This window comes from Gymnodraco acuticeps, unplaced genomic scaffold (genome assembly GCF_902827175.1).
Source record: "Gymnodraco acuticeps unplaced genomic scaffold, fGymAcu1.1, whole genome shotgun sequence".
NCBI lineage: Eukaryota > Metazoa > Chordata > Actinopteri > Perciformes > Bathydraconidae > Gymnodraco > Gymnodraco acuticeps.
The window spans coordinates 2,608,889-2,626,023 of NW_022990459.1; the positions used below are offsets into that span (position 1 = coordinate 2,608,889).

Consider the following 17,135-nt stretch of genomic DNA (forward strand, 5'->3'; position numbering starts at 1 on the left):
TTCAAAAGCTGACTTTTGCACTTTTGCTTCTGGCTGTACCTACAACCCAAAATGAACATTGACTTAGAAAAAACCACATTAAACAAAATCAACATCTGAGTGAGTAACTGAAAAAGACAAAGGAGTCGACCACATTCTGTAAAACAATGAAAAATGGTTTCCCTCTGTTCACAGAAAGGACAGGCGTCAGACACTGTAGGGTTGATCACTGAAACAAATGCATTAACAGCTACCGCAGCATGGAGAATCCTCCACTGGAGGTCCCCACCCCTCTTAGTCAGCGGAGGCTTGTAGAGCGCTCTCCACTCAGGCCTCTGAGCCTCCGTCAGGCCCAGGTGGGCTCTCCACCGGGTGTCCACTCGCTCTTGGAGTCTGCTCTGATTCAGCACCTTTGTCACCAAATAATAAAATGTTTTGTTGGACATGGTGCTAAACTTAAAATCAGTAACATTGTCCAACTTTAACAAAAACCCCTCACAACTGAGATCAGGAAAACATTGCATCTCTGGAAAAGAGTCATTGTCATTTGGAGACTTCAGTCCGTTACAGTGAGCAGCGATCAGCGCCAGCTCTGACTGGCTGAGCTGCTGCTTCCAGCTCTGCAGCAGGAGGCTGACCACCCGGACTGACCTGAGGCTCAGACGTGAGGCCAGGCCTGCAGCGTTGTCCAGACGGGGGCCACACACCTCCACCACCTGGCCCAGCGTGAGGATCCTCTCCTCACAGAGTCTCTGTTGTAGAGAAGGCCCCACTCCACACACAAAACGAGATCCACGGACCACCGGCTCTCTGAGGAGCCAGAACAGTGAGCCACAGCACTCTGGTCTCTCTTTTTTTAGTAGTCCCCACACCTTGAAGAGACCTCCATAGAAACCCGAGAGATTGTTCAGGCGTAATCCTTTCAGGTCCATTAGGAACAGCGACTCAGCCAGACCCAGCCCACCACAGCGCTCCAATAAGGCCCGAGCTACGGGTCTCCAGACCAGGTCAGCAGGTCCAGTCAGGAACCTCTGGACGAACCGGAGCCTGAAGGCCGCCCCTCTGCTTGCCAGGTGAACCAGGCCATGTCCCCCCTCCTCCTTTGGCAGGAACAGGACGCTCTGAGGGACCCAGTGCATGCGGTCCCAGAAGAAGTCCACCATGAGAGCCTGCACCCTGGACAGCAGGTTTACGGGTGGGTCGGTGCACGCCAGCCGGTGAGCCAGCATGGAGGAAACAAGGTTGTTTAAAATAAGGATTCTCCTTTTAAAAGAAAGTTTGGGAAGGATCCACTTCCACTTCTTTAACCGGCCTTCCACTTTCTCTATAAGCCCGTCCCAGTTTTTTCAAACAAAATGTGTCATCACCAAGATAAATACCCAGGTACTTTAACCCTGCCCTTTTCCAACCAAGGCCCCCAGGTAACAACAAGCTGTCAATACTGCCCTCTCCTACTGCTAAGGCCTCACTTTTCCCCCAGTTGACTCGAGCAGATGAGATTTTGCAAAAATTGCTCACAGTTTCAGTTAAAACATTGATGTCATCTTGTTTTTTAACAAAGACCATTATGTCATCCGCATACGCAGACAATTTAAAAACATCCCTACAGCCAGGAAAAGAAAAACCCTGTAACTTTGACCTTAACCGGTGTAAAAAGGGCTCTATGGCCAGGGAGTAGAGCAGCCCTGTCGGACTCCTCTCTGAGCTTCAAAAGGAGCACACAAACTACCGTTTATCTTCAGTACACTCTCAATGTCCCTGTACAAGACCTGGATCTTGGCTATGAGACCAGAGCTGAACCCAAAAGCTTCCAGCGTCTGCCACAAGTACTGGTGTTCAACTCGGTCAAAAGCCTTTTCTTGGTCTAGAGAAATCAGACCAAGCTCACAGCCCAATGAACCGGAGAGGTCCAAAACATCTCGAATTAGAGTCACGTTGTCAGTTATCAACCTGCTGGGTACACAGTATGTCTGGTCTACGTGAATGACATGCTCCATCACTTTTCTCAGCCTCGTCGCTAACACTTTGGAAAGCAGCTTGTAGTCGGTACAGAGTAGAGACACAGGACGCCAGTTCTTAATCTCCTGCAGGTCTCCTTTCTTAGGGAGGAGAGTGAGCACAGCTCTCCTGCAACTCAGAGGCAACCTCCCGTTACTTAGACTGTCTCTGAGCACACTCAGCAGGTCGTCACCTATAACTGGCCAGAGAGCCTTATAGAAGTCTGCAGGCAGGCCGTCTATGCCAGGAGCCTTCCCACTCTGCATGCTCTGCAGGGCCTCCTGCAGCTCCTGGGCAGAGAGCTCCGCCTCCAGCTCAGCATGGTCCTCCTCAGGGACGTTAGGAAGGCCCTCATAGAACGACTGCACCACCTCTGGCTCGGCCTGGAACTCTGTTCTGTAGAGCTCTTTGTAGAACTCCACAGCACACTGACAAATGTCGGCGGACTCCTGAAGCAGCTGCCCAGCATTGGATCGCAGGGAGTGCATCAGCCTCCTCTGACCATTCTTACGCTCGAGACCAAAGAACAAGTGAGAGGGAGCATCCATTTTCACGATGTTCTGAAACCGGGATCTGACCAGAGCACCCTGAGCAGAAAACCCCAGCAGGTCAGACAGAGCTGAGTTTTTACTTTTGAAAACTTCAACATGTTCTCGCTCTCCTGTGGAGTCTGCCAATCCCTGCAGCTCCACCACTTCTCTCTCCAGAGCTCTCAGAGATCTAGCCATGTCCTTTGTGACATTGAAAGTGTACTGCAGGCAAAGCTGCTTGATCTTCCCTTTACCTACATCCCACCACTGCTGAAGAGAATTGTACTCACTCTTAGATAAACGGTAGTTTTCCCAAAAATAATTAAAAAACATTTTTAAAATGGTTGTCGGCCAACAGAGAAGCATTAAAGTGCCAATACGCACTATTACACTTAACATGATTAATAAAAACTGAGACTTGTACGAGGGAATGGTCAGAGATTCCCACTGGACTGATGGAGCAGCTTCTGCTTACATTAATGTGATGGTTAAAAACATAGACACGATCCAGCCTAGCCAGAGACAACAGGTTATCCCTAGAGTGCACCCACGTGTACTGCCGCTGGCCCGGGTGGAAGTGCCTCCAAACATCACACAGCTCAAAACTTTCTGTTAGTCTTATTAAGGCACTCTTCGAGGCAGCATGCGGTTCCTGTTGGTTCCTATCCAGCACAGGGTTCTCTGTGCAGTTGAAGTCACCCCCCAGGAACAGATACTCCCCACTATCACAGGTGCTAAGAGTGTGTTTCAGTTTCTCAAAAAACAAAAGCCTCTCTGCGCCCACACTGGGAGCATAAATATTTATAAAACATATTTTAACTTTTTCAAATTCAGCATTTATTTTGAGCAAGTGTCCTGGGATGACCTCATCGACCGTACAGGAGAAGGGTGTAAAGCCCCTCGCAAAGAGAATGGCAACCCCTCCACTATTGCTGCGCTTATGGCTGAAGCCCTCACCCCCCCATTCCCTCCTCCAGTCACTCTCGTTCTCAGCAGTGCTGTGAGTTTCCTGGAGAAACGTCACATTTAAACTCTTGTTTCCTAATAAAGTAAATAAATATGCTCTCTTATCATCCCCTCGAGCACCGTTAATGTTTAAAGAGCCCAGCTTTATGTCACTCATAATTAAATTATAGTTGCATCCTAACAAAATCAAAAACCTGGCTGAAGAAAAAAAACAAAACAAGATGTATACTTATTCATCATTCTTTGCAGTTTCCCCTCTAATCCTCTGAAGTATCTTCTTTAACCGAGCCTTCTCTGGGCCGCTGAAGAACCCTGGCAGTATTGTGAAAGATCTGCAAATCTGCAAAAAAGTCATCTAATTTCACCCCCCTCCACCCCTTAGTTTCCGCCAGAAAGGATCTGATCCTCTGGAAAGTGTACTCCTCTCCCTTTGCTACCTTAACGATGTCAAAGAATGACTCGCTGTCACTGTCCTCTGAGTCCTCTGAGACTCCCTCTGGCTGAGAGGAGGAACACAGCGACTCCTTCTTTGACACCTTCCCTTTCTGAGCCACACTTCCTTTGCTCACTTGTTCGTTTTTCCTTTTAACAGGTAACCTTAACAAATCCTCATCCATTACCACATCCTCCAGAACAGACTCAGCCACTCTGGCTGCAGTGTGCTCACTATCTGCTTTCTGTGTGACCTGAGTGTCTGTGTGTGTGATACTGTGTACCGGCTGCCTGTGTGATTTCTACGCGTGAAACCGTTGGCTCTGCCACGGACCGACTGACCTGCGGTTCCACCACCGGCGTTTCCGCCGCGGGCGCAGGCCCGGCCGTGGACAAAACAACCGGCAGCGGCTCCGCAGCTGGCGCGGACCCCAGCACCGGCGGCCCGGCCGTGGACAAAGGGACCTGCAGCGGCTCCGCCGCGGGCGCGGACCCCTGCACCGGCGGCCTGGCCGTGGACAAAGCAACCGGCAGCGGCTCCGCAGCTGGCGCGGACCCCAGCACCGGCGGCCCGGCCGTGGACAAAGGGACCTGCAGCGGCTCCGCCGCGGGCGCGGACCCCTGCACCGGCGGCCCGGCAGTGGACAAGGCAACCGGTAGCGGCTCCGCCGCGTGCACCGTCGGGCCGGCTGCGAGCGAGGACACCACGGGCGCGTCACCCGCCCTCTCCGGGCACGCGCGGATCAGGTGTCCTGCCACTCCACAACCATAACATTTCAAAATGTCAGACGTAACATGGACAGTATACACAAAATCATCAATTGTAAACTTGAGAGCCAGATTAAGTTCCCCTTCATCCTTTTTCAGGACCATAAGCACCTGTCTCCTAAAAGACACAACGCTTGAGGTGCGGGGATTTGCAGCCCAGGGGGATCAATTTAATGGGAGACGCAAGCTGGCCGTATCGAGCCAGCTCTCTCTCCAACAACTGCACACATAATCTGAAATAAAAACTCATATTTCTCGCATCAAATGACATCAAAACGCATTTTAATGGCCAAACTAACTTTAAAATAGGCATTTTACACCGAGAATAAAACGAAGTTCGGCCATGTTTCTTTTTTCTGCAGGGAGAAATTTGAAGATCACGTGACATACTGTAGACGCCAGCCATTGGAATGAATGGTGAAAAAAAACGTAGGGGTCTTACAATTTCAGAGGCGTTTTTGTAGAAATACTAGGCTACGTCCTACGTTGTGGACCAACGTAGTTATTACACGTTTTTTTGTGAGACTGGGTTGGCGAGTCAGCTTCTCTAACACAGCGCAGCTGCCACGGAACGCCATGCCGGGCGGCGTGACTGCAGCTGCAGCCGCTAGACAAACAATTAGATAAACAATTCACCAGTGCAACCAAACAACACCACCAAAAAACACCAAAGTCGGTGAAGTGATGCACAAAGACATAAACTATCACCCAGAGAAAAATGAATTGTTAACAATGGTTTGAAAAGAGAGAGAGAGAGAGAGATATAACTTTGCTATCTGGTTAAACTTGGTTAAAATGTAATTCTCAACACATTAATAGTTTAAAACTCAAGAGTGCAATATTGTAATGTATTGCACCGCCACAAGAGGAAGCTGTAGTCAAACATTTTGCCTGCTGGTGAATCATTGGTTCTAAAATGGTTCTACCATAATACAGGCATTGCTCATCCAGCCAAACATATTATAATAACTTTGAAGTATGTTCAGTATCATCTTAATGAATATTGTCAAGAAGAGAAATGCTCAAAACAATATTTTAAATAGTCAACAATGTGTGGGCATTTATGTATCATATAAATAATATAGATTAAAAGATCAACATAACAAAATATATATATCTATACAGTATTAAAATTGAATAAATAAGTTAAAATAATAAGAGTAAATAATAATTTTAAAGAAAAAATTGTTTAAAAAAGTTTTTTCGAGTTAACATGTTTTCAAATTCCATTGTTCTTTGCTGATACTTTGGACACCAAGTGGGGACACACACCCACAATGCATCACTCATCAAGAATGGCATGTGTGTGTGTGTGTGTGAGAACTGATTACGAGAAGACAGTTAGGTGTGCATCTGGTTCATGTAAGGCAGTAGTATGATATGATACAACTGTGTGTGTGTGTGTGTGTGTGTGTGTGTGTGTGTGTGTGTGTGTGTGTGTGTGTGTGTGTGTGTGTGTGTGTGTGTGTGTGTGTGTGTGTGTGTGTGTGTGTGTGTATGCACGCTCAGGTTTCATGTGCTGTATGTCCGTGGGTGTTTTCTCTTGGCATGAGGAGCATTAGCTCAGCACATTTCATACCAGTGCTGATCCCACACACACACACACACACACACACACACACACACACACACACACACACACACACACACACACACACACACAAACACGCACACACCACACCCACACATACGCACTCACACACGCACACACACAGATAGTGCTGAGTACAGTGCTGTGGGTTTTCGTGGCGTCAGTCAATTCATAAAAAGCCATTTGTTGGTGTGTGTGCAGTGGTTTAGAGTGTGTGTGGTCTCAGATCTGTATTGAACTGTACTTCCTATAGGTGGTAGAATCTGACTCTGTGTTTCCCTCAGTTGTTAGTTTTATTATATATAGATACATGTAGGGTAGAGGTGCTCACACACACACACACACACACACACACACACACACACACACACACACACACACACACACACACACACACACACACACACACACACTCACGCACACCTGCTGTGTCAGTTATCATAGTGACAGGGCAGCCTGCCAAAGCATTTTCTCTCTTAGTTTGTAATACCAGTGCAGGGAACTGCTCCTGTGTGGGAAAATAGGCAATTACATATAAGTATAATATAAATACAGTTTTAAAGAGCCAAATCAAAAAGATACCTCTACTAGGAAAATAAAATGGAATATAACAAGATAAAATAATAATAAAAAACAGATGTAATAATAATGATATTAACAAAAGTCTGTACTTACTGCACAAACTGTAGCAAAAGTTACATGGCTTGTGTGTGTGTGTGTGTGTGTGTGTGTGTGTGTGTGTGTGTGTGTGTGTGTGTGTGTGTGTGTGTGTGTGTGTGTGTGTGTGTGTGTGTGTGTGTGTGTGTGTGTGTGTGTGTGTGTGTTGGTGACCAGCAGATATAGGTTAGTTGGCACCAAAAAACGAAAACACTTCTCACCATCCATTAAAGTTTGACGTCAGTGTGTGATGTGAAATCTTGTCAGTGTCAGTAGAGAGACAAACTACACTGACTAATGTGATCAGCAGTCAATTCAATCAGCCTGAAACACAAGATCTCCTGAACTCTGCTAATGTCAGGACAATTACTGAACGGTACATTCAATAACTGTATAGTAAAGTAGGACTGCAAGATATATATTATTTTCAGTATCCAGACATCGAGAATAATCTCAAAAACATCGTGCTTCAACATTGGGATATTCAATTATTAAAGATTTGTAAATGAATGAAGTTGCTTTTTTTTGGGAAACTCAAACACATCATGCTTTTACTTTTGTTCTATACAAAAAAGTATTTCCATGACTACTTAAGTCTGTGTGGTATTTTCCGTCCAGCTTAATGAAAACCTTAAAGGCATTAGGAGTTCATGTGATTGGCTGAGCTAGAGGGAGAGGCAGTGATTGATTGACGGCGAATAAACCGTGATGGGGTCGACTTCCTGTCTGCTGGGAAACACAAACACAGGAGGAGCGAGGGGGAGAGGAAACAAAGAGGAGAGAGGAGGGAGGAGAGAGGAGGGAGGAGAGAGGAGGGAGGAAAGTAAATATGGAGTCCGGTAGAAAGATGGACTCATTAATGCCAGTGTGTCAGAACCTGATGTCAGAATAAAGACCTTGTGGGATAGCAGGAAAACAACTGCTAGAGTTAGTGTACAACTCACATTTATTAAATCATAAGGAGTTTATTTGGGGATGTTTGCATACATAAACACGGTAAGAGAAATTAAGATGGAACAATTAGAGCAAATATTAAATCAGAAAAATAAAGAAATGATTAAAAGTTGAAGAGCCACCACGATTTAGAGGGTCAAAAATACATTGAAAAACCTTTGGCCATAAATAAATCATTGATATGCCTATTATGACAATGTCACACACATGTTTAATAGGATTAGATGATACGCTGATGTAGCGTTTAAAGGTATTTTGTATTTCAAGAAAAATACATCATTTTGAAACAAGCCTGAAACTCAGCAGAAGGAGAGCAAAGAGTGAAACGTTGTAATAGTTAGAAAGGTGAATAAAGGAGGAATGTTAATGTGTTCACCCTCTGAGGTTTTATGGTTACTCATTAACAGCTATTGGTCCAGGGTGGGCTGAAACAACAATTAAATACTCACAAGAAAAACCAGCAGGAAGGAACAAAGTTGTAAAACTTTAGAATACATATTCCAGTGTGAGAACTTTTCCTTCCTCTTTGTCCAATGTTTCATTTCCAAACTCTCCTTCCCTCTGATTTTCTTTCTTTCTCTCGTTTGTGTCATGTCTGTCTTTAAGAAATGAGACTCTTAAGGTTAGACTGAGGGGTGTTTAAAAGATGTGTAAAGCTTTTAAAATCAGATTCTGATGTTGTGTAGAATAAACTACATATTCATCCCCTTTGGAAAATGCAGGTGTCCTTTATCTCTCAGAATCTCTACAAATAATAATTTAAGGTTTGATAAAAGTGATTTTAAGACAGTGTAGCTCCTTTTTAAATGACCCTGCATCTGACTAACCCCTGCCCCATCTCCTCACTATCGAACATCTCTTTTTCCTGTTCTTCCTGTACACAAACATCACCACCATGTGCTTATCATGCCTCTCTTCCTCTTCGTGTATCTCTCTGAATCTTCCTCTTCCTCCAGTCCTCTAATCAGTCTCCTATTTAACACAAGCAACATGGAGGCTTACCTGCAGAAACAAACTGCGGGGAGAAACATCTGTTTTATCTCAACTTGAAAAACGTCAGGTTTGCGAAAAGAAAGAGAACACATGGAGATACTCGCTCAATGTCACTAAATCAGTCAAAATCCCAAGTTTTATTTACATGTTTTCAGTACTTTAAGAAGCTTTTTTCTTCAGTGAGAGCATTCATGGAAATATACATAAAACTATGCACTCAACATACCTCACACTTTGTTTGTATGTAATATTACTGCCTTTCCTAAACATATTTTATCTGTTTTAGTTTAAATAAACATAACCCTTTGCTGTGATGTTAAATTACAAGTCTGGACGCATTTTTAGGTCGATTTTTTCTATTTTAATAATGGACCAAATGGTAATGTTTTGTTTCACTTTCCCTCAGAACAAAAATGTTTTCTACATCAAGCGGTTAAAGAGCCAGATATATTACTCAGGTGTTGGTGGGAACCAATATGAGCTAAACGAGAGCGGGTATTAGACTTCAGTCAGTTGTCAGATGGCCACAAACAAAACGACTGAACGAATGAACAACATCTGCTGGATGTGCAACAATGTATAAATGCTTCTTTAAACTTCAGACAAACCGCAAGAGTTAATCTAACAGAAACAGTATTGAAATTGACAATGAGATGTCAGAATTAGAGACTGCAAAGAGGAGTTTATAAGTTTGCCTCAACAACAAGAACAAAAGAAAACCACAGATTTATTGCATTTGAAACCACAAACATGTGAAACATGAAAGTCTGAGCTAAGAAAAACTTGCATTTACAGCTTCTTTCCAAAGCCAACACTATTGGTGACACACAACTTGTACAGACACATTTATAGAGGTTTTTATTATTTCACACAAACCCTGCATTGTTAAAGAATCTGAGGCAAAAGGAGACTGATGGACAGTAGCAGAGATGAATTATATCTGGCAGAATAACACTGTAATCTTCGTGGATTGTGAAGGATTAACTCCCGGTCAGATGCAGGTCTGACAGACAAAAGCTCCCCCACCATCAGCTGTGGAAACAGGACACCAGCCGCCGGCTTAGAGACAGACGAGCCCCACAGATCTCTTTCAGTTTGGCTGCTAACATGTCCCAACATGGCCGACAGGGCAGCCAATGTGACTTATAGCTGCGGCCAGCTGAGCCCCAGCTCTCCTCTGAAGACTCTGTGTTGTGGTTTGGTGTGCGTTTGGCAGGTTCAAATTATGTTGACATAATAACAACAATACAGACACATACAGCTGAATAATAACCACAGGTGCTAGTTTAAAGATGCAGCTCCACGGGTCAGTCAACACGTGGTAAACGCCAACTAAGATGCTTTAATCCTTTTATTCACACCATCAAAACCGGCACGTTCGATGACGATATGGATGAAGTTTCTGTTATTTTTCAGTAAGCCTCACTGGCTAAACCAAATAAATGTAAACAAAGACAAATGGATGTCCAGCAGCATAAACCCCCCCAGTGGCCCTGCGACTCGTTTTATAGACCATGGCCTATTGGCTAACATTTCAACCAGATGGCTGAAAAAGTGTGAGCCAAGCCATGTTGAACGGAAAGGTTCATTCTTGTCACATTTTGCCTCTCTATAAAGTTTAGTATATTTGACCTTTTTGCGTTAAAAAATGGCCACAAAAAAGAAGGGACCAACAGCAAGAGCTGTACCAAAGGAACCATTGGTGTTGTTGGCAACATGTGAGTGGGGTCACACTTGGTAAAAAGCCAGACTAGGCTTCTAACATCAGTCTATTGGTCAGTCTATGTTTTAAAGCACAGATTTCTTCATCCACTTTACAACAGGAATCTTCACATTTACCCACTGGAGATATATTCTGTGGTGGAAAATGTCAGCTCAGTATGTATTGAGGCACAACACAGGAAACAGTGTTTTTCTATACAGTACATGTCTGCAAGTCTGTGGCCACATTTATGACAACTCATCATAAAATAACTCCCAGTTGAATTCAGCGTACGTGTGCAGGAGGGTCTCTGGAGGTAAATGAAACCTAAAATCCAAAGTCATTCTAAGTAATCTTTCTGCGGAGATTGTGGGAAGTTCAAAGGGAAACTGATCTGTATCAGGGTGGGACTCCACAGCAGACCGTGTGTGTCTATGTGTGTGTGTACATTGAATGTTTGTTTGCTCTTATCTTGGTTCCTGTCCTTTAATCCAGGCGGACAATCTCGGCCTCAGATACCGACCTTTCGCGCTGAAAGCTCACTGTAAATGACACACATTCACCATTCATGCAGCTGAAACAGACACACTGACCTTATTGTCAGCATAATAAAATAAAACACACACATACGCCGCCAGCTAAATGCATGCTGACAGGCCTCACATTAAACAAACAGGCAGAGAATACAAAAACGAACCACAAAGAAAGCAGAAGCATTAGTGTATTGTGATAACAAAACTCGTGAAATTCCAAAAGCTCACTATGATTTCATATTTATCTATTTCTAGTTTTAATCTATGCTACAGGTCTGTTTGGGGAGGAGAGACGTCGAAAGGGAGGGAGGGGGGTTTTGTTTGCGGGGAAAGAAAATCCTATCGCGCCAATAAATCTCTTTGAATTGAATTAAACTGTATGTGTGTGTGTCCCAGTTCTGTTATTGTTCTCCTCCACTGTGAGTCGAGGCCAGCTGCTTCCCCTTATCCTGTTACACTTTGAGTCTTTTAATTCAGCATTCAGCGAAAAAAAGAATTTTCTTTGAAAGGGCAACTTCCTCCCAGTGACCCCGTGCTCATTACACTCCCATCAGTGTGAACATTGTTGCTGTAATGTCATTTTGAGCAGGATATACTGTACGATGTGTCTACTGAGGTTAATTTAACTTGTGACATCCCCCTGTTTTGCTTTTGTCATCTGGGGGCCTTGAATTTTTTTGTTACATCCATTCTTTCTACACTTTCCTGCAGAATGAAATGTGCATGCAGGGTCTTGATCCGAGCACACACTCGATCTTTTTATTGGATGTCTTATCCAGCTTCTCACAGTGGGGGGTATCAACACAGTCATACAGATTGTAGATGACACCAATGTTTCTTTTTCACTGGCCCTATTTATAGCCTGGTATAGCCTATTAAATAAAGTATCTTAAATAGGAATACTACATTAGCCTCCCTGCAGGAATGCAAACCCATGTATTGATTGTCTTAGGGCAATGTATTGATATTGTGATATGAGTCTAGTTATCATCCTCAGATATTGTCATTTTGTAATGTGACATAAGTGTTGTTTTTTCCTGGATTTGGAGTTCGCAAGATACTAATGTGACATAAAGATATGGCATAAAGTATTATTTGATGCCAGTACTTTTGTACTTTAACATCAGTAAGATTTTGAATGCAGGACTGCTTATAACAGGGTATTTTTTACAATGTAGTATTACTGTTTTGACTTAAGTTAAAGATCTGAGTACTTCATCCACTACTCCAGCTCTTTATAGCTCTTCTCCTCTCCCCCCTCATTAACCATCAATAGGCGTGTAATGCTGCTCCCCAGCTGCAGTGTAAGCCCGGGGCTGCCCCGTGCTCTCGCTGTCTGTCTGTGATTATGGGATACACCGAGGCTGCGTGTGATCCTCAAACAGGATTCCTCTGCTCTTTGATCACCAGACACTCTGTGTTTTGTCTGTCAGGATGAAATACTGCGTCCCGTAGGGAGAACACAGGACGCTGGGACACAGACAAACTCACTAAATAATGTTGAAATCCCCAAATATACTGCAAAAATACCTGCATGCTAATATCTCAAAGGTGCTTTCATGCAACATGGAGATAGATTCACAGACCCTAAGGCAACGTATAGCTCAGGTTGGATATTTAACACCTGTAACACCAAAACAAAGGACGGACACACACACACACACACACACACACACACACACACACACACACACACACACACACACACACACACACACACACACACACACACACACACACACACACACAGTGTTAGAAGACTACCTGCATGACCATCTTCTCCTGCGGTTTCCTGTCTCCTCCATTAGCTTCTGCTTAGCATTTCACAGCACGCATGTGATGTTTACACCTTCAGACTCTGGCTTTATTCTCTCCTGTACATTATTAGTGCCCCCAGGTAGTTGATAAATCTTCCTAACAGTGCCTTAAAGGACTTTGATGCAATAAAAAGCCTTTTGGTCTTCATTTAGCATCTGGAGCAGACCTTCACCTGCGTTTCTTATCAGTTTTCTGAATCTTTTGGTGGCCCTTATCAACAGCCATTTCACAACTGAAACTGTTACTTCATCGACTTTATAAATAACACATTTTGTTATTTAAGGTTACACATTTTAAAGTGTTGTTTTAAATTATTAAAGTATTTTCGTGGCACGTTCGTAATTACGATTTAGGTAAAGTACCACCTCCCAACAAAGCTAATCGTTCAGCTGTGAAGCTCACATTCTTCAAAAAGAAACACTCACGGTTCCCACGTTTAAAGTAGTTTTAAAACACACACACCCACCACTACCTATACGCCTACTGCCTTTAATTAGACAACAAACACACACCCACCTGCAGAAAATAACACACACACACACACACACACACACACACACACACACACACACACACACACACACACACACACACACACACACACACACACACACACACACAGGTACCTGCACAAGGTAATACCATCTTTGCTCAGTGAGGTCATGGCAGCCTGAGGGGGAATCTTTTACGCCCGTTCTGTCGTTGGTGATTCTCTAAAAATGACACATTCTTCAAACTTTGGCCTCTGACCTTTGCTCACCTCTCACCTCCCCTCGACCTAACCTTTCACATTGCGTGACCTCTCAGAAGTAATCAGATATTTAACTTTGATGTTACCTCAGTATTGGCATCAAAATATACTAAAGGTATCAAACGTGAAAAGAAAAGAAAATATCCTTATTAACTCAAACATTTGAACTTTCATCTAAATAAGAAAATAACATGGCTTGGTGAATATAATTTGTATGGTAAGATTAAGCTTTAATTCACCTTTATACCTTGTTGATTTGATGTTGCTCTCTATCTCATTTCCCAGGACACATTTGTTAGAGCTGAATTAATGTCTAACCAGACCTTCTGCTGCAGATACCAGGGAGTAAAAATAAACTTCACAGGAGACTAAAGAGCGTGAGTGGCCTGTTTTATTTCCAACATTTAACCAAGTTAACTCCCCATTTGAATACAAAGCTTAAATAATTTGCTTGCTGGGAGCTTGTGCGGTCCAAAAAGAGTCCCCTTGGTTGTCTTTGGTTGAGAGGAACCTTAAGTAGTCAGTGCTCTAGGTTTTATGTAGGAAACCTTCGGCCCTGCCCCTCCTTTGGTATGCATGTAATGTATAACTAAGTCTGCAGATCAGTAAACCACCGAACCACACCATCGCTCTCTTCTTCAGCTGTAACTCACAGTATTTCATCCCTGCTGTATGACTCCTCACTCTTTTTACTTTCCTGAAATTCTTTACTGTTGTAGTTACTGCTCAATGTATCTCAGAAATGTCAATGGCATTTTTTTATTGACAGAACCATAATCAGAATTAAAATACCTTTATTCGTCCCACAGAGGGGAAATGTACACTGTTACAGCTAAAGTGAAGATAGAGACCAAACAAATAAAACACTAATAGAAAAGGCATGCACATAACATTTAAACACAAACAAATAAAATAGGGGTTGAACACAAGTTTTCTCGTTTTTTTTTCCCCCTTTTTTTCTTTCGTTATATCTTGTAATGGCACAGATACAATGATAATTATTTTAAACCTATATGCGCTAAAATCAATTTCAACAATTTATACAAACACATTCACACATTTTGCCTAGTATTTTTTTCCATCTTTCCTACAGCTGTATTCACATATACATAAGAAAATATGAAAGAAAAATAAAATAAAAAATAATGTAATCCTTAAATGTCTCTAAAAAGTCCCTCTTTTTCACTTTTATCACATTTTGTTTGTATGCACTGATTCAGTTTTCCAACATTAATAATAAGACATACAAGTCATTTTTCACATCTAGCCTTAAAGAACTGACCACATGCATGTTGGTGCCATGGGAACGTTGTAATCTTTTAATCTCCCCTGCTGTTCCTTTTGTGCCCTCATATTAACATCCTCCTGGTTACAGTACACTGTGTGCATGTGAGTGAGGGACTCCCAGGAATGTGAGTAATGTTTAACCAGAGGGTCTGCAGCCAGAGAGACTGGAGGGCACATTAACACCAGCCAGAGCATGTGAACTGTAGAGTGAAACCTGATTTCCCACCTCTCTGTCTGCATATATTTACATTCATATATGATCTATACTACATATCTTATCGGGGGTACAATAAATAACACCCAATATAACAAGACACATGTAAATGTACAACAGTTAACACCGGTCTACTGTACTCACGTGAAACCCGTGAAACTAACATTATGGATACATTTTCATTTATTTTTTACTTCGTCACATTTTGTCACAAATTAAACGCCTCGTGCAACATAATCTTATATTATTCACAGTTAACAAACACCATTTTTTTGTGTTTCACACGAGCTGCAGCATTCTGATATCCTAGATTCTGATCAGATATGTATTTGTGATACTTAAAAGCAAATATAATCCATGAACAAATGGATGAAATTGACAGTGCAGTTATGAGACTACATGGTTTATGAAAATATGATGATTTGTGTTGGAGAAGAATGCAATATTTGGAATAGATAAGGCAACACAACTACGTTCTTACATTATGGTTAAAATGAAGTGTCAAAAAGCATCAATTTGAATCTAAAACGTTGTTCTCATTCTGTTTCACACTGGAGATTTCAGGCTCAATATGGCAGCTGCTTATCTGTGTACTTTGTGTGTTTTGAATGGATCTCTGCAGAATTGAAAGGGCACGATGGTGGTTTGGCTGCCTCAGATCTGCCATATTTATTTTCGGTCCCTTTTCTCTTTTTTGGTGGTTTTAAATTAGAGCCTGTCTATCTTAATCTTGCAGCTTGGTTGTTCCCATTGCTACTGAATGTGTGTGTATGTGTGTGTGTGTGTTTGTGGGTTAGGCTTTATTTAGTGCAGATGTACCGTACATTTCACCCTGCAGCTGAACCTGCTTTTCTGATGCTTTTAGCTCATTTGCAGCTGGGTGGGCTTTCATAGGAACATAACATTTTTTAAATCTTTACCCTGCATGTTAGGAAACACGCTCCTTTTAGTTTCTGAAAACAGAAGGTGCACTACTTACTTTTATTTGTCTCTGTGCTCAGTAATAGCTTGCAGTTGTTGGCTCGATACAAAACACACTGAAAACACTGAGAGTAAAAACTCATAAACTCAGCATTCTGCCCCAGGTCTGCTGACAATGTAATGTATTATAGGGTTTCACTATGTTTTGTATTCTTTATTTGATGTTTTATGATGCTGTGTAATGGCAGCATAGGCGCTATACAGTATGTGCATGAAAACTAGGGAACAAATGGAAACACTAATATTAAACAACTCAATAAGCAGGTTTTGTTAATATAAATGTAAGTTCCAACATAACTTAAAGGACCCCCAAAAAGAGAGCTGAAACTAAGCTCAAGCAAAGATTATAGGTTATATAAAATAATAACAAAAACAGAAAGAAAATAGCAGCAATTTGGGTTGCAAAGAATATATATTTAACTACAGACATATAAAAATAACATTCGATTTCAGTTGAAAACACCCTAAAAGATAAGGTAAATACAGACATTCAGCTTTATGAATATGGATTTGACTTTTTTCCATCTTAGTGTTGCGTGTTAGCTTACATACACGTGTATTTTTTCTAACTTAGGGAAAAGTGTTATGACTCATGATTCTCTTTCTTTTAAACACGTATTTATACATTTACCTAAGTGCCTAAAGAATTCGATGAAAAATCAGGGACTCAAATCGACATATTAATAATACATTTTTTTTGGGGGGCGCCTTTCATAGCACCCAAGGACACCTTACAGGGCATAGGGGCAATATAGGGAACAATTAAAACAGTGGATTTAGTGTAATATCAGCTGGGGTAAGACAAGACAAACAACAGTAAATGGACTACAGAAGGACACAAAAGGACACAGGGTACAGTTTATAAAGAAAATACCATATTACTACGTATCTCCTGCTTTCTGTAAAAGGTTAAGTGAATCTCTGCACCAAAACCGTGCCATATGGTAAAACCTCACCTCATGGAGACTTCTCATTTGGGTT

The 17,135-nt window shown here is 42.3% G+C and overlaps 1 protein-coding gene across 1 annotated transcript in view; it reads left to right on the forward strand.

Annotated features, from left to right (window-relative positions):
- Positions 1-17,135, forward strand: part of rassf3 (Ras association domain family member 3) — a 66,224-nt gene that overhangs the window by 9,295 nt on the left and 39,794 nt on the right. The gene's annotated exons all lie outside the window — the stretch shown is intronic.